We start from the raw sequence: 27,686 nt of genomic DNA on the forward strand, positions 1-27,686 counted from the left end.
ATGATATTCAAAATGTAGAAACATGTGGATGTGGAATGTCTAAAGATGTCATATACAAAATTACTAATTTTTGAGTTACGGTGATCTAATCATAGCTGCCCAACCATGTACTTGAATACTAGTTCTAGCAGTCCATAATTCCTGAATCCCTAAAATTCACCATACACAAATTAAAAAGTTTTTCATCCTCGAAAACAGTAATGTGTTCCCAGCGAATTAATTTCCCAAAAACTGGAAAAGACGGCGTATCGCAATAATGCAACATTTAAACGCTTGAACGTAAATTGTTTAAGAGTTCCTGGGTGAGAGATCCTCTTCTGGAAATTTACCTCGTAAAGTTCGCCGGCAAATTTTTTTTCAACTGTTTGCCAAGTAGTTGAGGAACGTTTTTAAAATTTCCTTGAGAAAGTGAAGGAACGCTCGAGGTTACCCGGAAGATAAACTTCTGACTTCTGAAGCTTCGTCTCGATGGAAGTTTCTTCCTTGGATACTCCCTGGTAGACCTCACAGACGAATCAATCGATAAACAACGTTAATCGCATTATAATCAAAATACGCCGCATAATCAGTGATACGTATTCACGGTGCGTCCCCTGGCCCATGAATAATGGACGACTCGTTTCACCGTATAATTTTTATTAACCACACCATCGGTAATTCTGTGCCTCCTATTATATTCGGATACTTATTCTTCAGAAATGGTCCTCTTTTACTGCTTTTACTTCTACTGTTTCCTTATCAATGACATATCGTTCCTATTAAATTTCAGGATTCATGTTAAACTTCAGACTTTTAAATTTATTTAGCTTCAAGAATTATTTTCAGGAACTTAATTCGTGATATTAGGACATCTTTATTTTTTGTATTACTCAAATGTGTGACCAACACATGTCATCACCACACATTATCACCACACATCATTGCCACACATCATTACCACACATCATCACCACACATCATCATCACATGTCATCACCACACATCATTACCACACATCATTACCATACATCATTACCACACATCATCACCACATGTCCTCACCACACATCATCACCACACATCATCATCACATGTCATCACCACACATCATTACCACACATCATTACCACATATCATTACCACACATCATCACCATACATCATTATCACACATCATTACCACACATCATCACCACATATCATTACCACACATCATCATCACATGTCCTCACCACACATCATCACCACACGTCATCATCACATGTCATCACCACACATCATCACCACACATCATTACCACACATCATTACCACATATCATTACCACACATCATCACCATACATCATTACCACACATCATCACCACACATCATCACCACATGCCCTCATCACATATCCTCATACATCATCATCACATGTCATCACCACATATCCTCACTACACATCATCCCCACATGTCATCACCACACATCATCACCATATATTATCACTATGTCATCCTCATACGTTACCACCACATGACCTGATCACATATCATCACCATATACCATCACCATGTTATTCCCATACGTTATCACATGTCCTGATCACATATCATCACCACATATCACCCAAACTTAAATTTCCTCATCAGTCTCAAACTCTACCTGTTCCTATCATCAGACTTGTACTACAATTTCAAGAAATCGATCAAAATTAGAAGCATCAGTTTAATCCAGTACCATATAGGTTGTGATTTTTGTCGTACACGTCTTGCCACTTCCTTCTCGCTCAGTTGCCTCCTGCACTTTCTCTTTCTCCTCCACCTAGCCGTGTCTTCCACCCCCAATTTATCTCTTCCTCCTCTATGTAGCTGCAGTGTGGCCCCGACAGCCGACAGCCACAACGTGCGTCGCCGAGCAAACTGTTCATCAACCCCCCGCGCCATCCCCCGCGTTTCTCTTTCGCCACGAAACTAGATTCACTGCTCATCCTAACTCCGCCACCCACGCGAGCCAACGACGGTATCAGTGCAACTGCATTTAACTTTCTCCCATTCTGTTCGGTTTCCAGTTCGAGTTGCTCCGTGGTTTGATGCTTTCTTTCGCAGAAGACACTTCTTTTTTTTGGAAGGACTCACAGATGTTTCTGTTTTCTTGGGTACTTTTGGAAGGTATTGATTTGATGAAGGGAAGAGGGACTGTTTTTTGGAGGATTGGATATGTGAACGTGTGAAGAGGATGTGGAGGCTTTTGGGAATAGTGTCTTTTGTGTTTGATCAGTGATGGGTAATTGCGGTGGGTGGTATTTTTAGGATCTATTTGTAATGGGGAGTTTGATTAGATGTGATGGGTTAGAGATGTTGAAATATGGGACTCTTATGGACCCTCTGGTGCTTTGTTATGATGTTCTTGAGTTCCAACACCTCAAGGTCCAACTATCCAAGGTTCCAACTTCTCAAGGTTCCAGCTTTTCAAAGTTTCAACTTGTCAAGGTCCTGATGATTCGACGTCACAACTTGTCAAGGTCCCAACGATCCTAGGTTCCAACTTGTCAAGGTCCTGATGATCGAAAGTCCCAACTTGTCAAAGTCCCAACGATGCCAGGCTCCAACTTGTCAAGGTTCCAATGATCCGAAAGTCCAGCTTGTCAGGGTTCCAACTTGCCGAGGTCCTGATGTTCCAAAGTCCCAACTTGTCAAGGTCCCAACGATCCTAGGTTCCAACTTGTTAAGGTTACTATGATCCGACGTTCCAGCTTGTGAGGGTTTCAACTTGTCAAGGTCCCTACGGTCCCAGGTTCCAACTTGTCAAGGTTGCCAGATGTCACTGTCTTTATGAGCACAGGTTCCAATGTGTCAAGGTCTTGATAAGCCCAGGTTCCAACTTGTCAAGGTTCCAACGATCCTAGGTTCCAACTTGTCAAGGTTACTATGATCCGACGTTCCAGCTTGTCAGGGTTTCAACTTGTCAAGGTCCCAACGGTCCCAGGTTCCAACTTGTCAAGGTTGCCAGATGTCACTGTCTTGATGAGCACAGGTTCCAATGTTTCAAGGTCTTGATGAGCACAGGTTCCAATGTTTCAAGGTCTTGATGAGCCCAGGTTCCAACTCATCAAGGTCTCAACCACCCAAAGACCCAACATCCCCACATAAGTTAGTCCAGCTAAGTACCTCCCAGATAAGTTCTCACTTACATAAAATTCCAAGATCTCAACACTGCATGGTCCCGAAATCCCAACGACTCCACACTCCATAGTCCCAAGACCTATCTTCTAGACCCCAGCACATCTCCTTGCATATCAAACTCTCAGTACCTATTCACAACCTCCAGAATACCCATCTCAAGCTTCCAAAATCCTAAGACCCCAACAAAATTGTTAAATTCCTAAATTCTGAACTCTCAATGTCAAAAACCATAAAATCTAACCCCATATCCACAATTAGCTTATGGTACTCTAGCAGTTGAATCGAAATTAATGAAACAGCGATGAAGTCACTTGACGATCGTAATTCCCGAAGAAATTAGAAGAAATTGGATTGTAGGCGCGTGCAGGGTGAGGTCGCTTGTTATCGCGTCGGGACGCGTAGGCGCCTGGTGTCGCGACGGTGCCCCGGCGGCTGCGTACACGTGCATAATTCCGCGTGTCTCGGGAACGTCATTTGACACTAATACACCGGCGCGGCATCAACTCTTGACGAAATTATGGCATGTGCGGGAGGGCTGCAGCCTGGTGTTCAGAGTCCTGTCAGAAAGGATTTCGTTGTGACGGGCTCGTTGCTTCGTTGTTTCGCCGCTGAGGGGTTCTACTGAGGGGTGACGAGAATTTGAATAATTGTTAATTGGTCTGTCATATTTTTCTTGCTTGAGATATAATTGTTTACTTGTAATTTTGTCGCATATTGGAGCAGTATTGTCTCCTTGAAACTTCATATCTCCGTTGCCAGATGTTTTTACATAAATCTCGAGTTGAGAAACAACGCCATAAAATAGAAGGACTTCCTCGGCAAATAAATATCCCCATGAAAATTCACAATCACTCCGCGTGACGGCGACGAGTGCTAACGTCGTTCGTGCATCAATTAAGTTATCGTTCTCTCCGGGGGGTGGTAAGTAATATTGGCGTGACCGGGGCTGGATTCTACTTCCCAACCCCCTTAACGTCATCCCCCTTTTCTATGCCAGGACGCCACTACCGCTATTAAGACGCGGCACTCTGCCACCTCTAACATCCACCCCCACCTTCCCTTTCTGCTTCTTCGCAAGGCATCCGAACCGGTCTCACCCCCTCGTACCCACCCCCTCGCCTTACGATCGATCTTAATCCAACCGGGTGCTCTACAAGTCGACAAGCTGCCGGTGCTCACGCTTCGACACCTCCGCAGCCAACTTTCTCCTCTCGAACAGGGTGTCTCTACTCGAATCCGCGTTATTGAATTTTCATATGCCACCTATTCACCCCTGCACCCTCGTTTTTTCGTCTTTGGGTAATTGGCGGGGTCGCGCCGCGTTTTCGCTTCGTCGAGGACCGTAAACTAGGTGAATCGATGATTAAGGAAGCCAGGTAGTTAGGTCTTTTGGAGTAGTTTTTTTTACAGGACTAATGGGTCCAGTTTAGTCGAGGAGCTCCTCTTTCCAGAACAAGATTCTGTTACCAGTTATTTCTTTCTGACAGATTGAATTACTTAAGCATCCTCATTCGAGTGCTCGGGAATTACGAACATCTTATCCGATGTACTTGGTCAGAGTTGCAAACTTGGGAAGCTTTGAATAAATTGGATGACCATGAAACCCAATTTGACTCATTCGAAGATCACAAACTTCTAGGCAAAGCTGTTCGAGAGCTTTGTGGCGGGTTTGAGAGACGAGCAACCTTTAGTTCAAAACGCAATTCGTATAAGAGAGGTAGGTTTATAGGTAGACGTATGGGTGACATCAAAGTGGACGTAGCCTCTATAGATATTTCTAGGTCCTTTCTGAGTATATGTAACTATAGAACACTTATAGACTCATTTCCTTATATTCAGATGTGTGTTTGATAAGAAAGATGTCGAGTGTAAGTCAATTCGTAATAGGTAGGAGTCCATAGGTAGACGTATGGGTGACATCAAAGTGGACGTAGCCTTCATAGGTATTTCTAGGTCCTTTCTGAGTATATGTAACTATAGAACACTTATAGACTCATTTCCTTATATTCAGATGTGTGTTTGATAAGGAAGATGTCGAGTGTAAGCCTCTCCGTAATAGGTAGGAGTCCATAGGTAGACGTATAAGTGACATCAAAGTGGATGTCGCCTCCATAGGTTTCTATAGGTCCCATCTGAGTATATGTAAGTACAGAACACTTATAGACTGATTTCTTTATATTCACATGTGTGTTGGATGAGGAAGATGTCGAGTGTAAGTCCATTCGTAATAGGTAGGAGTTCATAGGTAGACGTATAGGTGACATCAAAGTGGACGTAGCCACCATAAGTATCTCTAGGTCCTTTCTGAGTAGATGTAACTATAGAACACTTGTAAACTCATTTCCTGATATCCACATGTATGTTGGATAAGGAAGATATCAAGAGTAAGTCTCTCCCTCCGTAACTGTTCGGTGTCCGCTCAGTTACAAAGAGATTTTCCAATGGACACTTATATACCCATGATATTTGCACAGTTTTCACAATATAGACCAAGTGTAAGTCCTTCCCTCTGTAACTGTTCAGTGTCCGCTCAGTTATCAAGAGACTTTCCCATGAACACCTATATACTCATAGTATTTGCGCAATTTTCACAACGCGGACCAAGTGTAAGTCCCTCCGTAACTGTTCGGTGTCCCCTCAGTTACGAAGGGACTTTCCTATGAACACCTATATACCCATAATATTTGCACAGTTTTAACAATATATATCCAGTGTAACTCCCTCCATAACTGTTCGTTGTCCGCTCACTTACCAAGGGATTTCCCATGAAGACCCATGAACCCATAATATTCTCACAGTTTCCACAATGCAAATTCCATCCGTATTTCTACATACCTTTTCACGTGTGCCAGACTTGATGGCTCCGCTATAGATCGCAGGACACTATGAACGTCTGGAAGGGTAGGACCCTCGAAGGTCTCCAGCGTCCAGTTTATCTTGGAAATGTCCACGAGAGAGGCTCCGGAAAGAGTCGTAACGTTATGTCGAAGAAGATAAAAGGTTCTTGACGGTAATTCGCGGTCGAGCGTGAAACGTGCTTGGTATAAAGGGGATAGGTTTTATGGGCGCAGGGTGGTTACCCTTTAATTCGTTCGGAAACTGTTTTACGCCGGGTTTCGGCTGATGAGGCGGGGTGAACCGATCTGTTTGCTTTAACCCTTTGCTTCCCTTGGGAGCATTCGAGTTTTTTTCCGCAAACAGGCTGTTGATATCAAGGAACTGGTCTGTTAAAAGTTAAGTAGATTCTTAGATTTGATATACGATCATGCATTTAGGTCGGTTACCGTATTAAACGCTCCGAAATTCTACAGGCTGATAATGAAACAGTTATTAGCAAGACAAATGAAGCTTGATTAAATTTGGAACCGTATCGATACGATCTTCGATATCGAATTTTCATATTTTCTTTAATTGAAATTCGCATCGGCTGAAATTCACATCGAACTGCTCGAAATATCGTTCCCTATGATTTCCATTTTACAGTTTAATTATTATAGACCCTCTAACAAGGAAACGTCGAAAACGTCATGTGGCAGCGACAGAAATTCTCCATTTATTTCGTCATTGAATTTAATAAAAGAAATTATCGGACAGAGATGAAAAAAAAGGCATTCCCGAATGAAAACAAACCCCACATTTAGTCCGAGAGAAAAAAAGACTCATTGAACGTATCAAACGTTTATTTTATTCTGACCGAATGTTTCCACTCATTAAGCGACGGGCTATATTTTACATAACGTCATTATGTGTCACAGACCGCGTTGAAACATCGCGGTGTGTCGGTGAGTTTATTTTCGAGCAAACAAGTCATCGCTAATTCTCGTAGCGGCCATGCACTCGATTTCCCATAAGAATCACACGCGAAATATATTAATGCGCCGCACCGCACACGGGACCAGTAATGAATACATATCATCCACATTTTGTAAACCAACTCGACGTGCTGAATGCGTGAAAACGCAGACCATCGATTGTCCGCTCGTTTCATTTTTCCCTTGATACAATTTGTGAGCTTTCATTCGAGGTGTACGTGTTTAAATTTTTCTGTGATTCTAGGGATATAGGAATCTAGGGTGTAGGGATATAGGGGTGTAGGGATATTGGGCGGTAGGGATAGTGGGGTGTAGGGATATAGGGCTGTAGAAATTTAGAGGTGGTGAGATCTAGGGATGTAGGGATCTAGGGATGTAGGGATCTAGGGGTGTAGGGATCTAGGGGTGTAGGGATCTAGGGGTGGTGGGATCTAGGGGTGGTGGGATCTAGGGATCCGTGGATTTAGGGATCGGAGGATCTAGGATCGGTGGATCTAGGATCGGTGGATCTAGGGATCGGTGGATTTAGAGATCGGTGGATCTAGGAATCGGTGGATCTAGGAATCGGTGGATCTAGGAATCGGTGGATGTAGGGATCGATGGATATAGGGATCGGTGGATGTAGGGATCGGTGGATCGAGGATCGGTGGATGTAGGGATCGATGCATATAGGGATCGGTGGATTTAGGAATCGGTGGCTCTAGAGATCGGTGGATGTAGGGATCGGTGGATCGAGGATCGGTGGATTTAGGATCGGTGGATCTAGGGATCGGTAGATTTAGAGATCGGTGGATCTAGGGATCGGTGGATCTAGGAATCGGTGGATGTAGGGATCGGTGGATCTAGGAATCGGTGGATGTAGGGATCGGTGGATTTAGGGATCGGTGGATGTAGGGATCGGTGGATCTAGGAACCGGTAGATGTAGGGATCGGTGGATCTAGGAATCGGTGGATCTAGGAATCGGTGGATGTAGGGATCGATGGATGTAGGGATCGGTGGATTTAGGGATCGGTGGCTCTAGAGATCGGTGGATGTAGGGATCGGTGGATCTAGGATCGGTGGATCTAGGATCGGTGGATTTAGAGATCGGTGGATCTAGTGATCGGTGAATCTAGGAATCGGTGGATGTAGGGATCGGTGGATCTAGGAATCGGTGGATGTAGGGATCGGTGGATTTATGGATCGGTGGCTCTAGAGATCGGTGGATGTAGGGATCGGTGGATCTAGGGGTGGTGGATCTAGGGATAGTGGGATCTAGGAATGATGGGACCTAAGGGTTGTGCGATCTAGTGATGATGGAATCTAGAGTTGGTGGGATCTAGGGGTGTAAGGATCCAATGGTGTACATATCTAAGAGTTTAGGGATCTACAGGTCTAGGGGTCTATGGTTATAGGTATCTAGGGGTATTACGATCAGGGTGTATAGAATTACAAGGACTTGAGTGTATAGTATCTAGAAATCTATGATATCATAGATCTATATGTATAATGATCTAGGGATGTAAATATTTAAAATGTAAGAATATAAAGATGTAGAATTTAGAAGTACAGTGATGTTCAAAAATAGTGATTTTTGATACCTCTCAAAATTTGTCAAATATCACTTCATGGTGATACCTCCTCATAAAATAAATATTTCTATATAATTCGAAATATTTATAAAAATCCACGTGAGAATATAATCACCCTGTGTGGTGAATTACATCTCTGAGAGGGTTTAGATACATACTTAAATAAATCAAGTCACAAGCAGATAGAATCCCCCATAGACATTCACCACAGCCCCACAAAATCGAAACGTATCTGTCTGTTCGCACGGAGACCCCTTTACCATCCAGGCAGCCGTATTGAATAACATTCATGGGGAATTACCGATGTGTATTCACCGATAGCCCGATTGAGCGGTACGTCTGTCCACATTGGGATTGGTTCTCGAGACGTCGGCCTTTCAAGGGCGATTTCATGCGAGGACGATTTAAGATCTGCCTGGGCCATCGGGCAACTCTCTTTTTGCACACGGACGCGAACACCCATAGACATTCGGGATTACCGCGAACAGAGAGGCAGAGTTTTTCTCGATGACCGAGCATCGACCACGACGACTTTCCTTCCCCATTCTCGACCCTCCCAACGCTGTCCAACTCACCGGTGGCTCGGTTACCAACGTTACAAGCCTGCGAGAACTCGAGTGGCGACCTCTCCGTTTCCAGCCTTTTTCCTGCCGAGATATATAGACGGTCACTAAACTTCTGTCCTTCGCCATCAATTCTGCTGCAGAAGGATCGCGCACTAACGCGGACTTCTGCCTCTGCACCTCTCTGTTTCTCTAACCTGGATGCCTGCAGGCTCCATCTTTTTTGCCGACGATAGCGAGCCGGCTATCTTTCGCGTTTAAAAGATCGTCCCCTGCGACGGTCATCCTTCAGACCAGCCTCCTGGGGACTGCTCCAGCAACCGTACTTTGCGTAACCCTAGCTGGCAAAATTGAATCGAAGCCGTTTCGCTGGTACTGGCTATTTGGGAGATGTGGGTCAATCATGGGAAAAGTATACAGAATCTTCCACTTTAAGTGATCTATATTATCCCTGATGTGGACACAAATCTTGTACAAATGGGGCTGCCACGAATGACTTTCTTTCTTCGATGTAACTGTACATTTAGATATGTAGCCTATTACAAGACAAACTTAGTTATGTGATCTCTGAAGTCAATTAGGATTATAAATCCTAACTTACATATTTTGAAAACATGGCTGAACCAGAACAGATTCACGACAGAACCAGAACAAGTTTCACCTGAAAAAGCAGAGGTTACTATGAAATCTCAGTTTCGTTGGACAAGATGTATGTAACAAGTTCTCCTTCAGCAAAGTGTCTTACTCGAAGTTCATAAGATAAGTGCGGAGATAATTTGAGACTTGATAACACAAGACTTGATAACATGAAACTTAATAACATGAGACTTGGTAGCATGAGACTTGATAACATGAGACTTGATCAGTTGAGACCTAATCACATGAAGCTTGATAACATGAGACTTGATAACATGAGACTTGATCACTTGAAACCTGATCACATGAGGCTTGATAACATCAGACTTGATAACATGAGACTTAATCACTTGAGACCTGATCACATGAGGCTTGATAACATGAGACTTAATGACATGAGACTTGATCACTTGAGACTTGATCACATGAGGCTTGATAACATGAGACTTGATAACATGAGACTTGATCACTTGAGACTTGATCACTTGAGACTTGATCACTTGAGACTTGATCACATGAGGCTTGATAACATGAGGCTTGATAACATGAGACTTGATAACATGAGACTTGATCACTTGAGACCTGATCACATGAGGCTTGACAACTTGAAACTTGATAACTTGATAGCTTGAAACATAATATCTTGAAGCTTGATAGCTTGAAACAAAATATCTTGAAGCTTGGTAGCTTGAAACATGACATCTTGTAATTTAATAGCATGTAACATGATATCTTGAAACTTGATAGCTTGTAATATATCTTGAAACATGATACCTTGATGCGTGATATCTTGAAACTTAATACCTTGATGCTTGATATCTTGAAACTTGATACCTTGAAACATGGTATCTTGAAACTTGATACCTTGATGCTTGATGTCTTGAAACTTGATACCTTGAAACATGGTATCTTGAAACTTGATGGATTGTAATATGATATCTTGAATCTTGGTAGCTTGTAACCTCATATCTTGAAACATGATACCTTGATGCGTGATATCTTGAAACTTGATACCTTGAAACATGGTATCTTGAAACTTGATGGCTTGTAATATGATATCTTGAGTCTTGATAGCTTGTAAGATGATATCTTGAAATTTGATAGCTTGTAACCTGATATCTTGAAACATGATACCTTGATGCGTGATATCTTGAAACTTGATACCTTGATGCTTGATATCTTGAAACTTGATACCTTGAAACATGGTATCTTGAAACTTGATACCTTGGTGCTTGATATCTTGAAACTTGATACCTTGAAACATGATATCTTGAAACTTGAAACTGAAGCTTGATAGCCTCCTGCATATTTCTCATATTCTGACCTACGTAACCTAAAAACAGTCTTCTTTAAAAAGTCCTAAGAATAAAATGCATAGTTCCAATAATATGTTATTACTTGTACCAGTCCGAAGTACAGTAAGTGCCCTTGCAACGACGATAATGTAATGGAATAACCCCATTGAGGAAATAAAGAGAAAGAAGAAACGTCTCCACGGTGGTGTAATATCTAGCAGCGTTTTTAAGCGTGTGTTTTACACAGGACTTGTTTTACTCTTATTCCGCTGCTAAATGATCACTCCCTGCAAGGGAGGTTTCTTTCTACTAGCTCCTTGGGACCAATCGCTCTGTGAATTTTTTACGAACATTGCATGTACTTTTATCTGAAGTTCCCGGTAAACGACAGGCGAACAATAATTCCTTTCTACGAGGCATTCATGCAAACGGGACGATGTAAATAACTGAAATTGCATTACGTTCAATTTCAATTTAGAATGGAAAGTTTCGATTTGTTCATATATTTGTGTATCAATGCTCGCGGTATATCGCCCTCTTTCGCCATTCACACTTGTGGAGTACAATGTAACTTTACTTGGATATTGTAGAATGCAATCTTCCGCAGCTCGCAGTGTTTAATTCATAACTTAGATTATACGAAACTGGTACTATGTCTAAGCGTAATATCGAGTATCATAACCTAACCTACATTCGTTCCGACCTCAATCTGCACCTAACCTCAAACCATCCGTGCAAATTCATTTGCAAGTAAATTTAAAATTCCGTTTCGTGTAATTAAAGTTTATCCATTAGACCTCATATATGTTAACCTAATTGTTGCATATTAAATGCTAGCCCAGACCTGACCTGGACTTAATCCGCGCCATATTTGGCATCCCTATTTGCTCGCTGCAAGATTACGCTTCATTGTGGTTAAACTGGATATGTTTATCGCGATAAATATTATTTGAAAAATGCAGAAAGTTTTAAATGGTCGAATATTGCATTGTCACGCGTAACAATGCTTTTTGTCTTGCTTGTAATCCGGGGACGTTTTAATATTTCAAATTAACGTGCATCAGCAATCACGAAACAAAAGGAACATATTCGACCGCGAAATATTAAATGGTTTCCGGTTACAACGTTATGCTTTCAGTAGGGTACGACGCGTTCATGCTCTAATATCGTGAATTAATTTGGCATCGAACTGATGTGAGGCAAGAAAAGCGTATAGAAACGGAAGAATTTAATGATTCACTGTCAGCCTGCCATATTGTCATGACGTCATACAAATGCAAACTGCATATTCCAGATATATTGATCCGCATCGCTCAAATATCATATTCTTAGAGAGGTATCTGCATATCGGATTTAACATCCGTTCAATGCATTTCAAGGAAATTTATACACAAAAAGACTTCATAGTTAAATTATTTGCGCGGTAATTCTATTTAGCCTTTCGACAATCAATTTTGTATGAAAAAAATTTGTATAAATTGTCTAAACGCGAGTGTATTACGTATGATAATCTCATAAGCTTACCAAGTGTTCGAAATCACCATAAGTGAAAATGTGGACACCATACACTTCCAAGAAGGATTCAGCAAAGAGTTTCTCGCAGCTTGAAGAAACAGTTTGTTTGCGGACCAGACTGCAGATATTACATCGAAGAACCAACTCCACAGGCTCCACTTCGTGGATGCACGGTTTCCGTGAACATGTGTTGATCCCTAGCTCTTGTGTACGGATGTCCACAGGATCTTTCTGGCTCCGAGAATATCGTATCCTCGAGCTAGGATTTGTCGCGTCGATGTGTGCGCGTACATATCTCGATAGATTCCGGTGTTTCCACCAATACTTACTTCAGTCAGACAGCTGTACGCCGCGTGACTTCTATTGCTACTGGCTGTTACAAAAATTGTGGTCCGTCAGTAATATTATTCTACAACTGTAATTTGGGAAATATATAGGGTCGGTAGAGTCGATACGTTCAATTCGAATTTGGTATAAATCATTATGATTGTATAGGATGATTCAAAAGTGATGTCATAGTATCTATAGACAAGGTTTAGATGGCTTCAATGGTGTTCTTTTATACTCTGAACACAGATAGTTTGTTCAAACTAGTATTGACACTGTGTTTGTTCAATTATAGTAAAGATCATTATGATCGTATAGGATGATTCAAAAGTGATGTCATAGTGTCTATAGACAAGGTGTAGATGGCTTCAATGGTGTTCTTTTATACTCTGAACACAGATAGTTAGTTCAAACTGGTATTGACACTGTGTTTGTCCAATTGGAATATAGTAAAGATCATTATGATCGTATAGGATGTTTCAAAAGTGATGTTACAGTGTCTGTAAACAAGGTTTAGATGGCTTGAGTGGTTTTAATTTATACTCTGATCAAAGATGGGTAGTGCAAATTGATATGAGCACTATGTTTGTCCAATTTGAATATAGTAAGCATCATTATGTTCGTATAGGTTGATTCAAAAGTGGTGTTACAATGTATATAAACATGGTTCTAATAGTTTTAACATATATTCTGAATATAAATAGTTGTTCAGATTGTTATGAACACTATGTTTGACCAATTGAAATATAGTAAGGATCATTATATTCGTATAGGTCCATTCAAAAGTGGTGTTACAATGTCTATAAACATGGTCCTAATGGTTTTAACTTATACTCTGAATATAAATAGTTGTTCAGATTGTTATGCACACTATGTTTGTCCAATTGAAATATGGTAAGGATCATTATGTTCGTATAGGTTGATTCATAAGTGGTGTTACAATGTCTATAAACATGGTTCTAATGGTTTTAACATATATTCTGAATATAAATAGTTGTTCAGATTGTTATGAACACTATGTTTGACCAATTGAAATATAGTAAGGATCATTATATTCGTATAGGTCCATTCAAAAGTGGTGTTACAATGTCTATAAACATGGTCCTAATGGTTTTAACTTATACTCTGAATATAAATAGTTGTTCAGATTGTTATGAACACTATGTTTGACTAATTGAAATATAGTAAGGATCATTATATTCGTATAGGTCCATTCAAAAGTGGTGTTACAATGTCTATAAACATGGTCCTAATAGTTTTAACTTATATTCTGAATATAAATAGTTGTTCAGATTGTTATGAACACTATGTTTGACCAATTGAAATATAGTAAGGATCATTATATTCGTATAGGTCCATTCAAAAGTGGTGTTACAATGTCTATAAACATGGTTCTAATGGTTTTAACTTATATTCTGAATATAAATAGTTGTTCAGATTGTTATGAACACTATGTTTGACCAATTGAAATATAGTAAGGATCATTATATTCGTATAGGTCCATTCAAAAGTGGTGTTACAATGTCTATAAACATGGTTCTAATGGTTTTAACTTATACTCTGAATATAAATAGATGTTCAGATTGTTATGCACACTATTTTTGTCCAATTGATATATGGTAAAGATCATTATGTTCTTATAGGATGATTCAAAAGTGGTGTTACAGTGTACATAAACGTCGTCTTAGGCCTTTTACTCTGAACAGAAGTGATTGGTACAAATTGTTATGAACATTGTGTTTGTCCAATTAATATATTGAAATCGTATGAGCTCTACAAGGTGATTCAAAAACAACTTTTTTGAACGTAAACATGTTATATACTTCATGATTCAGTTTCTTATAAACGACTGCTTCAAATTATTATAGTATTTAAAGAATGGTATAGTTTGAAGATACAGGGCAGTTCAAAAGTAATTAACGCCAGAGAACTATTCGTAATCCTGTGATTTCTATTTTTTGCAGAGTTTGCCATTTCCGATGTACAATGCGGTGATTCCAGAGAGAACAGGACGTCTCTAGAGAATTACAGTGCGCTCATAAAAGTGGTGAGTTTCGATTTTTATGTCTTTCATCGTTCAGAACGTATCTTTGCCCGAGCTAACATTTTTATTACCCGTGGACAGCCATTCGTCCGCGAAATTATTTCGAAATCAGAGATAAAAGTGATTCAGAAAGGGAAGCTCGATTTCCATAAAATGGAAAGCTCTCATTTTCATTGAAACCGGTGGCTCTATTTACTCCGGCCAAAGAAAAACTTTGACCCCTGGTCCGCGTTGCCCGCGGAAGGGAAGCGAAAGAATATAATTTGAAAGCAAAGGCGAAGAAGAGGAGTTGATTAAACGGTCGTTAGAGGGAAATGAATTTTAAACACGATTCCCCATACGTGAACGGGAGACGGAAATGATCGTGAGCCCGGGCTCCTTTCTCTGGAAACGTTTCCGTAATATGCGGACCCGACCTTCGGTTGAATTAATTTTTGCCCGAATTATCATCCGCCACGAGATTTCCAGAAATTTTCGTCGCCTTTCGCGTGAACTTTTAGTTGGAAAACGGTCCGGAGATAGAAATATTTGATAGAGAAACGGTTGGGAACTTAAATGGAATTGGGTCTTTGAAAACGGTACCCGACATTTTTTTCTTCGAAATTTCAAATCATCTCTTTCAAAAGTTCAAATTTAATTTTCTCTTCGAACGCAATTTTCAGTCACAAATATCGAGCCTGAACATCTTCACTTTGATTCCTTAAGCGAATTCAGTTCAACATTCGTCACGTTTCCCGCGGAACGATTCATTTCCTCCCGGACGTTCTCCTCGGCGTCGAACACATGCAAGGGCAGAGTAGCTGGTCTGGCGAAGATAAACGTGGCCAGATCGAATCCCGACTCGATCCCGAGTCGACCAGCCAATTGGTTGAAGTTGTCTGCCTGGCCAGGCCGATTAATCGATAAGCCCCATCGTCTTGGCTGAAAGCGAGAGTGCTCCTTCCAGAGACGAAGCAATCGTTGAAAGGGAAGAGAGGAGCGTATCGACGCTTCTTGCCTCTTCGATGCTCCTCTATTCGTGTATCCACGTTTTCCGAGTGCTTCTAGGTCCGTGACATCGTGTTGCTTCGATCGCAGTTGCTTCAGTCTGATCGATACACCTTGTGACCATAGTTCCAGACTAACAGAAGTGCTCTCACCATTGTCGACAGCTCATAGTTATGGAATCGAGTTCAGAGGGCATCTGAGTGGTCTCTTTGTATTTGTCACTTGTTTTTATAGGAATTTCGACTTATTGGAAACTCTATTGGTACATTTAGGATCTGTATTGTGTGATGGGTTTGCTCTATTGGTATTTCCTTTTGATTGGCTTAGGTTAGACCTATTGTTAGAATCATTGGTCTGATACTGGATAACCTGGGACTTAAATCACAATGTGACATACGTCAGAATCTCAACATATCTGAGTTGGGACCAACACTTTGGATCTACAGGAGGATCCAAGGGTGCTATCGTTAGATTGGGATTTTCATTTAGTTAGGTTCTACATTAGGCTAGATCCTCTGTGGGGTTAGAATTTGACTTGATCTGAAACTGGACGACCTCCACTGGATGTGGACCTAAGTCACAATGTGACCCACATCAGAATCTCAACACATCTGTATTAGGTCTAACATTTAGGATCTACTTAGGATGTGGATTTCCCTGGGCAACTATCATTAGATTGTGATTCCCATTCAGTTAGGACCTGGGTTAGACCTATTGGGTCAGAATCATTGGTCCGGAACTGGACGACCTCCACTGGATGTGGATCTAAGTCACAATATGACCCACATCAGAATCTCAACACACCTGTGTTAGGACTAGCACTTAGGATCTGCATAGGATGTGGATCACCCTGGGCAGCTATCATTAGATTGTGATTCCCATTCAGTTAGGACCTGGGTTAGACCTATTGTGTCAGAATCATTGGTCCGGAACTGGACGACCTCCACTGGATGTGGACCTAAGTCACAATGTGACCAACATCAGAATCTCAACACACCTGTGTTAGGTCTAACACTTAGGATCTACATAGGATGTGGATTTCCCTGGGTAGCTATCAGTAGATTGTGATTCCCATTCAGTTAGGACCTGCACCGGGTTAGACCTATTGAGTCAGGAACTAAATTGGTCTCGAACTGGACTTCCACTATACTGGAACCTACGCTACAATCTGACCTACGTCAAAATCTCAAGTTAGAACTTCCACCGAGTGAAACTCTCATTGAAGTTAGAATCTCCCTTAAATTAAGATATCCATTAGATTACCTCCACGAAGTTTCCATTACCTCCACATTAGCACCTAGGTCATTCCTTATAGGTTATTCCATGAGACCCAACGAGAGGTTATACTACGAGACCTAACGCAGTAAGGTTTAAAAATGTACCCATTTATTCAGACACAGAATAAATATCTCCAAGAAGAAAGAATCCCAACAGACATCAAAATCAGAGTTCATCACGCTCCAAAGGAGCAGTTTCTCATTTCCTTTCCCAGCAGCTGTCCACCTAGCCCACCCCGGCAAGACCCCCGTTTTCCATAAATATAGATACCTTGGTAACGTTTGACCAGCTCTGAGAACCTCTGAGGTCCCTCCTTTCGGGTGCTCCATTGCCGCCTCGACGAGAAGAGGATGTCCGGGGGACTGAGGGTACCATTGTCTTAATTGAGAGAGGTTAATTCGAGACGGACGAGTTCTGAGAGTTATAGACACTGTGCCGTGTTTAGCCGGGGCTTAGACGGCTCCTCTTCATTGCTCGATACCGCAGACACGGGACACACCGCTGTGAGTTGTGCTGGTGTGCTCGCCTGTCTGCCTTCGTTTTTGTCCCCGTAGATTTATACATGTACGAGCAAGCGGCTCGTGTCTGACGTAGATTATGTACTGGCTGACCGCCGGGTAGATTTCATTACGAGCCTTCTGTGTCTTGTAATTTATCTCTTATCAGCTCCGAGGGTCCGAATGGTTCTTTCCGTGCTGACTGAGCTAAATGATTTCTGTGATGGGTTCTGAGGCGATGTTAATTCTTACGATCTTAGTTTGGTGAAATTTTTGCGCATCAAATTTCGTAATGGAACCCTAAACACACTTTCCTCGAATGTTTAGCTGTTAACATGGAAAGCATTATTTCAGCCATCACGGTAGGATTGCCACGGCAAAATCTTGTCTCGGTCCATGGCTCTAACCCGAATCACGGCGGAGAGCTACTTAACCTCATTTCCAGCCGTTCTCTCTCTCTTTGTCATTTAGTCATTAGGGCTTTCAGGCTGCTCAGACTAATCTAACTTTTAACAGACCGTTACTCGACGGGCAAGAAATGTTTTCAAGTCCGTGGGACCACCTTAGACTAGCCGTGTTTCACCGATGAGCACCCTCGCCTTGACAAGGACCCTCATTGCATAATGTGCTCGTTGAAAGGGGGGATGAAACAGAACTGCGTGGCCGACGAGGCGCATCTCAATTTGAGGGCTCGTCGTTGATGACGAGAGTGACTCTCCTTTCTCCAGGGACGCAGGGTTGAGCACCGTGATAGTGCAAAGAAAAGCCGGCGGGGTAAGGAGGGCGAGAATCATGGCAGTGTGTCTCCAAAACGTGACCGAGCATAACGTAAACTTCGTTAGGAAAAGTGGATGAGGGCGAAGAAACGCGGAAACTCGATGTTCCCCGGGTGAAATTATGTGGAACGAGGAGAGAAATCGTTTGGTTTATCGACTGATATGCTTCGCTGGTGATTCTCCTCTGAATCTATTAGTATGGCTCAGAATGTATTAACAATGGCGCAGTAAATATGACGCGATAAGAAGCGTGTATGCCTTTCATAAAAAATGATAAGAGCGGCATAATTTATGAAAAGCATTCCTTTAATGGACGCAAAGAATCGCATCATTTCACAGGATAGAAGAATTTTAATCAATTTATTCCTCGCCAGCCGGGTCTCTCGTGAAAGGTATCCTAAAAAGGTATCCAATAACACATGCACCGGGCATCCACTTTCATCGAACATTGCTGACATTCTGAATCCTCCTCTGTGCGACAAAGGAGACCGGAGAGGGAGAAAGGAGAGCGAAGAGAGAAAGAGGGAAAAAAATAATAACGACGCAACGAAATCTGAGACGTGATCAAGCACGTGGGAAATTTCGCTGTGACAGCAATGGAAGAGAAAGGAGGAACAAAGAACGATAGCGCGGAAGAGAGGCGAGAGCCATGCAAGTTCTCCTTCCGTTTTAACCGGCCTGCGCTTCCGGAATTCTGGATATTCCCCGTTATCGAGGACAAAAAATGCTTTTTGCTCGGTTGGTCGGATGCTACGCCGTTATCAGTGTCCATCGTGAATTGCTTCCCTTCGGGAAAACATTTTCCGAATTTTCTGTGGTCTTTCCTTTGTAATTCGAAATGGAATAATTTTTTCCGAAGACTGCAAATTTTTTTATTAACTTCGACTCCAATCAGGAAAACGTCCCGTGAAACGAACTGTACAAACGTATTGCGCATTTCGTTTGTTGGATTTCGTGCCGATTAAATTTTAATATAAATCGACAATTCCTCCAGCTCTTTTAATCAAATACCATTCCTGCGTCAAAGTATCTCGAAATCTCTTCGGATGCCGACGGGCGCTGAAACGGCCGGAGTCAGGGGTGGCCTTACAATTAAAACTTTGCTCCCGGCGTCTTTCTCTTTCAGCGTTCTTCGCCTCTTAGAGTGCAAATAAACTGCCCCCGTCGTCCCTTCTCCTGGATATTTTGTCGCGTTGCTCGGCAGAAGGGTACCCTTTCTTCAAATAAAAAATTGACCTATAAACGATCGCGTACAATTCGTAAAAACCTACGTTAAAACCGATGGGATCTTCGTTCAGAATGAACTGAGGAGCTTATTCAAGTATCTTGTCCATGTAATGTGTCAGAAAGTTGCAACTTGATAGCTTGTAAGGTGATATCTTGAAACTTGATAGCTTGAAACATGATATCCTGCAACTTGATAGCTTGAAACAAATTATCCTGCAACTTGATAACTTGAAACATGATATCTTGCAATTGGATAGCTTGAAACATGATATCTTGCAGCTTGATAGCTTGAAACATGATATCTTGCAATTCGATAGCCTCAAAACATGATAACTTGCAACTTGACAGCTTGAAACATGATCTCTTGCAACTTGATAACTTGAAACGTGATGTCTTGAAACTCGATAGCCTCAAAACATGATAGTTTGCAACTTGATAGCTTGAAACATGATATCTTGCAGCTTGATAGCTTGAAACATGATATCTTGCAGCTTGATAGCTTGAAATGTGATATCTTGCAACTTGATAGCTTGATGCTTGATATCTTGATGCTTGATATCTTGAAACTTGATAGCTTGGAATATGATATCTTGAAATTTGATAGCTTGTAACCTAATATCTTGATGCTTGATATCTTGAAACTTGATAACTTGAAACTTGATAGCTTGAAACATGATATCTTGAAACTTGATACCTTGAAACATGATATCTTACAACTCGATACCTTGAAACACATCTTGAAACTCGATAGCTTGTAACAGAATATGAGAAACAAGTTTCAAACGGATATGAACTTAATTCAGAATGAACTGGAGGGCTTATGTCCAGGAATCCTGTCCATGTAAGGTGTAAGAAACCCTATGGCACTTTTTCGAGTCCTAAGAAACGCAATTCAGGAGAAATCTGTAGCTGAAAGCTGGCGTGCAATCCCTGTGTAGCCCGAAGATCGTCTCTAATTGGCCGGTGGCGGGATTGTCCGTTCCGCCATTACCACGAACAAAGAGTGGATCCGTTATCCCGGTCGGGTGGATCGTTGAAATATTGCCAGGTGGCGGATATCAGCCTCGGCCTACCGGAATGGCTTCCATTCCTTTCCGGCAGCTGACTCTGGATTAACCGGACCGCGAGGGATCCTACGAGACGGTCGACCTAGGAGTATTAAAGCCGGCCCTCCGATATTGCTTTCTTCAATTTGCAACCGCTTTCAGCTACTGACATCTCTGCTCCGGGTCCTCCTGAATCAGAAACGCTGCCCCGTAACGCTTACAAGTTGGCCGACGCGCTCCTATAGACTTATTCATTGATCGGCTCATGGGCTTTGGGTTCTGTGTGAACGGAAGGCGCATTCACATCGATGATCGGTCTGATAGGTCATTCTTGGAAAGATACAAGTTTATCAGAGTACTTCGTTTCACAGCTAAGATTAAAACCTGGTGTAGTCATAAATCATCCTGACGTCTTAACCTGTCACCCGTCATCAAACACCCGTTTGCTTGTTTTTCAATGTGGACGCTTTCTTAATTAACCGACAGCGAACGTCTGCGTTAAATGGTGTCTGACAGACTAAAAAGCTCCCGATGTCCATCATGTTAGGAGAAAAAGAGTGTCGTTAAAAACCGGCTGACGATCTGTCGGGGACAACGGTAACGACGCGTGTCTGATTCACCAGCGGAGAAAACAGCCTGGAAGACACGCAACACCGTCGACGGAAATATAGCCACGAATACCCCGTCGTAAAAAACTTTCCTCTGAATCATCTTGGTCACAGTTTCGCAACAACTCTCGTTACGAGTGTCAGCCCTTGCAGTAAAGTGGGGTCTGCGCGAGACCAGCAGACGTTACCGTTGTTATTGCGCTCGGAGAAGTAAGAATCGCGTTGTTTCTTTCTACGTTACGACGAACGTTCCCGAGGGTTGCACCGTTCAGGACTGCCGCTTCTGGGATTAATTCAGGGAAGCGTTAAGGGCGATTTGCGGCGCTGATAAGGGACCACATCACGGAGCTTAATTGCGGACCCGAAGAGGGTTGACCCAGTTTTAGAGGTAAAATACTTTGTGAATATAAAAGTTAGAGTAAATATTTAACCTTGATCGAGGGTGGGAAAAGTTATTTTTTGACTGTAATATTGCTGTTGTTTTTGGAGATTGTCAAAATGTTCACACTGTATTAACAATTTGCGTTAGAGTGACTTACTCGTGACGCACTGTTGATGCACTTGTGACGCATTTACGACGTATTAATGACTCACACATGACGCAATTCTGACGCATTCACGACACATTCGTGACGCATTCTCGACGCATTATTTATGCACTCGTGACGCACTCGTGACGCATCTAAGACGTATTGGTAACGCATTCATGACGCAGCTACGACGCACTCGTGACGCATTCGTGACGCATCTAGGACGTATTGCTAACGCATTCATGACGCAGCTATGACGCACTCGTGACGCACTCGTGATGCATCTAGTACATATTGGTAACGCACTCGTGACGCACCAATGACGCAAACATGACACACTTGTGACACACCTATGGTATTCGTAACTCACACGTGACGCACTCGTGACGCATCTAAGACGTATTGGTAACGCATTCATGACGCAGCTACGACGCACTCGTGACGCATTCGTGACGCATCTAGGACGTATTGCTAACGCATTCATGACGCAGCTATGACGCACTCGTGACGCACTCGTGATGCATCTAGTACATATTGGTAACGCACTCGTGACGCACCAATGACGCAAATATGACACGCTTGTGACACACCTATGCTACTCGTAACTCACACGTGACGCACTCTTAACGCACTGTTGATGCTCTCGTGACGCACCTACGACGCACTCGTGATACACACTATATTTGAAATGTGAATCCCGATTCAATTAGAAACGTGATGTCAATGTTCAAAGTTCTGAAAGTGTCGAAAGTTCTGAAGGTTTAGAATGTCTTGAAAGCTCCATAAGTCTAAGTCTTAAAGAACTTCTCTCGAAAATCGTGCAAGTCGAAACTCTTGACAGCTTATTGTGCTAATAGCTTGAAAGTCGTGACGGTCTTTGAAGTTTTGAATGTTAAAATCGTAACAACCCTAAAAAGTGTTAAATCCCTGAAAATTCTTGCAACCCTAAAAAGTCTTGAATGTGTTAAAATTCTTGCAATCCTAAAAAATATACGTCTTAAAATCCTTGTAATCCTAAAAATTTTTGTAGGTCTTAAAATTCTTGCAACACTAAATGTCATAAAATTGTTGAAACCTTAAAAGACCTTGAAACCCTGAAAGGTCCTAAAACCGCAAAACGTTCTGAACATCCCGAGAGTGCTGAAAGTCTAGAAAGTTGTAAAAGTGGTGAAGGTCAAAGAGCACTATTGATCTTAAAATACGTGTCACGTTTCAAGCAAGAAAGTCCCGAGAACATTAGGGAAGCAAACAGGGGTAATGCCGCTTAATCACCATGGTATCGACCCACGCCTATAAACAGAGCGGCCTCGTGGTAGCCCGAGGCGTCGACGTATCAAAAATGCGGACAACGGCTGGTCAGCGAATACACGGAACGAAGATTTGCTTTTAAGCCGAATACGAGCGGAACGTCCGGCGTTAGACATTAGAGTCGGCCACCTGAACTTGTTTGCGTTGTAGCGACGCCGACGACAGCGGCGACGACATCGGCGCCCGTGGCCTAAAATTAAATTCACCAGACACAATGGATCCCTCCTGCGACGTCCCCGATGAAAGCTGTCCGTCAGGACTGGATGCGACCGCTTTGCGTTCATTCTCTCTCTCCGTCGAGAGACTCCGTCAGTTTTTGTAACTGCTTTTCAGAGATGAAACGTTGGGGTCGGAATTCGAGTTCCAGGAATATGAACCCGGTTAATTTTTAATGGCTTCGTTGAGTGGACTGTGAGCTTGTTAAAAAATAGTCTGTTTCGGGAATATGAACTCTTGAAGCTAAATGTGAAATCAAATTGCGTCACGTGCGTCAGACTCAAAGTCTGGCAAAAACCTGGAGGTTAGGTAATGAACCAGAAACTTGTGTAGCTGTGGAATTATAGAACTCGGGATTTTGTCGAATCTGAAGGTTGTACGTTGATTCAAGGACCTTCGATTATGCTCGAAATTCGAGACGTCGGTTTCGAAAGAGGGTCGCGACGAGAGGGGTCTGAACGCGCTGTGATTTTGCGCCTTTAATATCCAGTTTAAATATTCATGAGGCGGAGGATGGGCGCGGGATATCGTATCTCAGCGGGCAAAGTCCTCGACACACGTATTTTCGGTCTTGGACACCGGCTACGTTGCGCTTGTTCAGTGCATAACGAATGAAAGGTGTTTTTTAAATTTCATGTGGACTTCAGGAGATTCGCCTTTAAAAAACGAGACAAAATTTTCGCTGGAAAGCTTTCCACTCTCTGCGTTCACTTTTCCTTTCTTTTTTTTTTTAGATGACTCGTCGAGTTATCGTTGAAATAATTTTACTTTCTGTAACTATTCTCTTTTGTTACTGGAATAAACATCCGTGATAAATTTGAGCTTTTCAAAACTTGCTAAGGTCTAAATTTTAGCTGCAATTTATTGTACATGTTACAGGAATTTATTAGAATAAATTTACTGAACGTTATTCAAATAAAATTACTTTCTGTAACAATTCTTTGTTGCTATTAAAATAGACGTCCATAAAAAATACTGTAACTTGAACTTTTTCAAATTTTGTGCATTAGCAGGGTTTTAATGTTAGAAGCATTTATTATTTTAGAATTTATTATAAATGTTAGAAGACATTATTACTGCAAATTTATCGAAAAAGTGGTAAATAAAATATTGGATTAATACAACACTGATGTGACATACTTGTGACACACACATGACGCACTATTCGTGTACTCGTGACGCACTCTTGACGCACCCCTCATTCAGTCGTGACGCACTCTTGACGCACCTTTCATTCAATCTTGACGCACTCTTGACGCACCCTTGATTCAGTCGCGACGCACTCTTGACGCATCCTTGATTCAGTCGCGACGCACTCTTGACGCACCCTTGATTCAGTCTTGACGCACTCTTGACGCACCTACTATTATTCACTCGTGACGCACCTACGACGCACTCTTGAATCAATCATGGCACCCTCTTGACGCACCAAAGACGCAATGTTGATATACTCGCGACGCACTCTTGATGCACCTACGACGCACTTATGACTCACACGTGACGCACACTTGACGCATTGTTTACGCTCTCGTGACGCACTTATGACACACTCGTGACTCACATGTGTCACACTATTGACGTAATTCATCTATGATGTCCTCGTGATTCACCTATGACGCACTCATGACGCACCGTTTGTACACTTGTGGTGTGTTTGCTAATGACGCACTCGCGACGTGTCTATGACGCACTCGTAACACGTGTGCGACATATTGGTGACGCACTTGTGACGCACGTACGACGCACTCGTAACACATGTAGGACATATTAGTGACGCATTTGTGACGCACCTACGACGCACTCGTAACACATGTAGGACATATTAGTGACGCATTTGTGACGCACCTACGACGCACTCGTAACACATTCGTGACACAGTCGTGACATATGTAAACATATACCTTGAGTCCATGTATTAACCGTGTCCAAGGGTTGATCAAGACCAGTTTTAATTTTACCAAAGTTCGAAGGTGAATATCCATCTCCGAGGCGGTTTATTTCGTCGTGGCCCACTTCACGCTGTAAGGAACTCATTTTCGAAAGTGACTAATCCATAAAAATGCGTTTCGCCCGCCTCAAAGAATGGATGCCCCGGTATTCATGCTTGCATCACCGACGTCAAAAAGATTAATGCCCCGCTCGCGGCGAGGATAGCGACCTTTTTCCTTTTTTCTTTATCCCTGAATGCGAAGGAAGGAAACCGGGAAACCGGTGCCCGGGAAAAACCACCTTCCACCGCCAAGAAATTACATTCCCGTCTACGTTTCGCAGTTTTCTTCGTTTGCATAAAAATCTTGATAACAAAATATTGTAACTCGTATTTTCCTGCTACGGCTGTTTTTCAAATGGCCACGGACGAAATGGCGCTTGATGGGTCTTTCATGGGACATTTCCGTGATCTTTGCTTGGAAAATTGCCAATTCTGTGCAAATTGTGATTATAATAAAAATATTAAGACTGATGGGAAAAAGAAAACTATGTGGATTTACTGTTTTTGGTCCCACGTTGAAATTTTGTTTTATCGTCGGTAATTATACTGTCGTCATGCGAGTATGTGATGCATTTAGGAAGTGTTTTATTGTAAGTCTTGCGATGATTATGTGGATATATTTTATTTGGAATATGTGTTTTCAGCGCATGTATTCTGAAATGCGTTTATAGAGTACTGAATCATTGAAATACGTTCAGGTCCATGAAAGAATTCTACCTTACCGACCGCTCCGCGTGGACGTTCGATTATAGGTTAAGTGGGAATATTAGTGACTAACGAGGGGATTACCTTAATTGCGGTCTGAAGTGGAAACGGATTTCCTGTTTTAAAGCCCGTCTAAGCGTTCTTTCGTGGAAGCAAATATTGTTACACAGATCGTAAGAAAATTGCAAGATTCATTAACGCGATACAATACGTTTAAACGTCCAAACCTAAAAATGTGGCTCGAAGCTTTCTCGGAAGCCATCAGAGTTAAAAATTGAAACGTCCAAACTGAGTCGCGCATAACCTATTTAAGCAGCTATAAGAAGAAGCCGACCTGAAAAATGACTGGTCTGGTGACACATTCTTGAAAGCTTCTATCTTTAGAATGCCGATGGCATCGGGAAACAGGGCAATGGCTGACAACTGGCCACTACTTTCCTGCCATCGTAAATGCAGATAATGCGATTATTAATTCATTAGCGGGCGTAGAGCATACGTTACGCGTCGTTTGCGTGGTCATTAGGCACACAACGAGTGCGGATCGATCGAACCACTCTTCATGTACGTTGCTCGCAATTACTCGACCGTTATATTAGGTGGACTGTCCTGACAGATTACTCGACAAACCGGACCCTTCCAAGATTTAATTGTGATTTATGGGCAGCCTCTGTTACTTTTTGTGGCGTCACATATGCAGGAGGATAAATACTACTCTGTTCATTGTCGAGTTTCGTGTCATTGACATTGATTTCTTATAACTTGACTGCTAGCAGAGAAATGGTGGGTTGGGGAATTTAGAGTCGCATGAGGGTCTGTTAGACTGAGGGTAGGTTGGTTAGTACACCTGGTATATGAGCAGATTTGTTCAGATTTTCTGGTGAAACTCGTGTGGGTTAGCAAACGTTAGATAGGATTTATTTGTTGTGATAAAATTAGAGATATGGAGTTTGGAAATATGCTGAAACATGATATCTTGCAATTTGATAGCTTGCAACATGATATGTGAACACTTGATAGCTTGAAACATGATATCCTGCAACTTGATAGCTTGAAACATGATATCTTGCAACTTGACAGCTTGAAATATGATATCTTGAAACTTGATAGCTTGAAACATGATATCCTGCAACTTGATAGCTTGAAACTTGATATCTTGCAATTTGACAGCTTCAAATATGATATCCTGCAACTTGACAGTTTGAAATATACCTTGAAACATGATATCCTGCAACTTGACAGCTTGAAATATACCTTGAAACATGATATACTGCAACTTGATAGCTTGAAACATGATATCTTGCAACTTGACAGCTTGAAATATGATATCGTGAAACTTGATAGCTTGAAACATGATATCCTGCAACTTGATAGCTTGAAGCTTGATATCTTGCAGTTTGACAGCTTCAAATATGGTATCCCGCAACTTGACAGCTTGAAATATATCTTGAAACATGATATCTTGCAATTCGATAGCTTGAAACATGATATGTGAACACTTGATAGCTTGAAACATGATATCCTGCAACTTGATAGCTTGAAACTTGATATCTTGCAATTTGATAGCTTGAAACATAATATCCTGCAACTTGACAGCTTGAAATATGATATCTT

General features: G+C 41.9%; 1 protein-coding gene across 4 annotated transcripts in view; it reads left to right on the plus strand.

Moving 5' to 3' along the window:
* LOC100884026 (uncharacterized) overlaps nt 1-27,686 on the plus strand; it is a 392,036-nt gene that overhangs the window by 178,265 nt on the left and 186,085 nt on the right. For all 4 annotated transcript variants that reach the window (XM_012283875.2, XM_076541524.1, XM_076541525.1 and 1 more), the window contains one exon: nt 14,828-14,910. The gene's annotated coding sequence lies outside the window, so the exon portion shown is untranslated. The remainder of the gene's footprint in view (nt 1-14,827; nt 14,911-27,686) is intronic.

This window comes from Megachile rotundata, chromosome 16, assembly GCF_050947335.1.
Source record: "Megachile rotundata isolate GNS110a chromosome 16, iyMegRotu1, whole genome shotgun sequence".
Classification (NCBI taxonomy): Eukaryota; Metazoa; Arthropoda; class Insecta; order Hymenoptera; family Megachilidae; genus Megachile; species Megachile rotundata.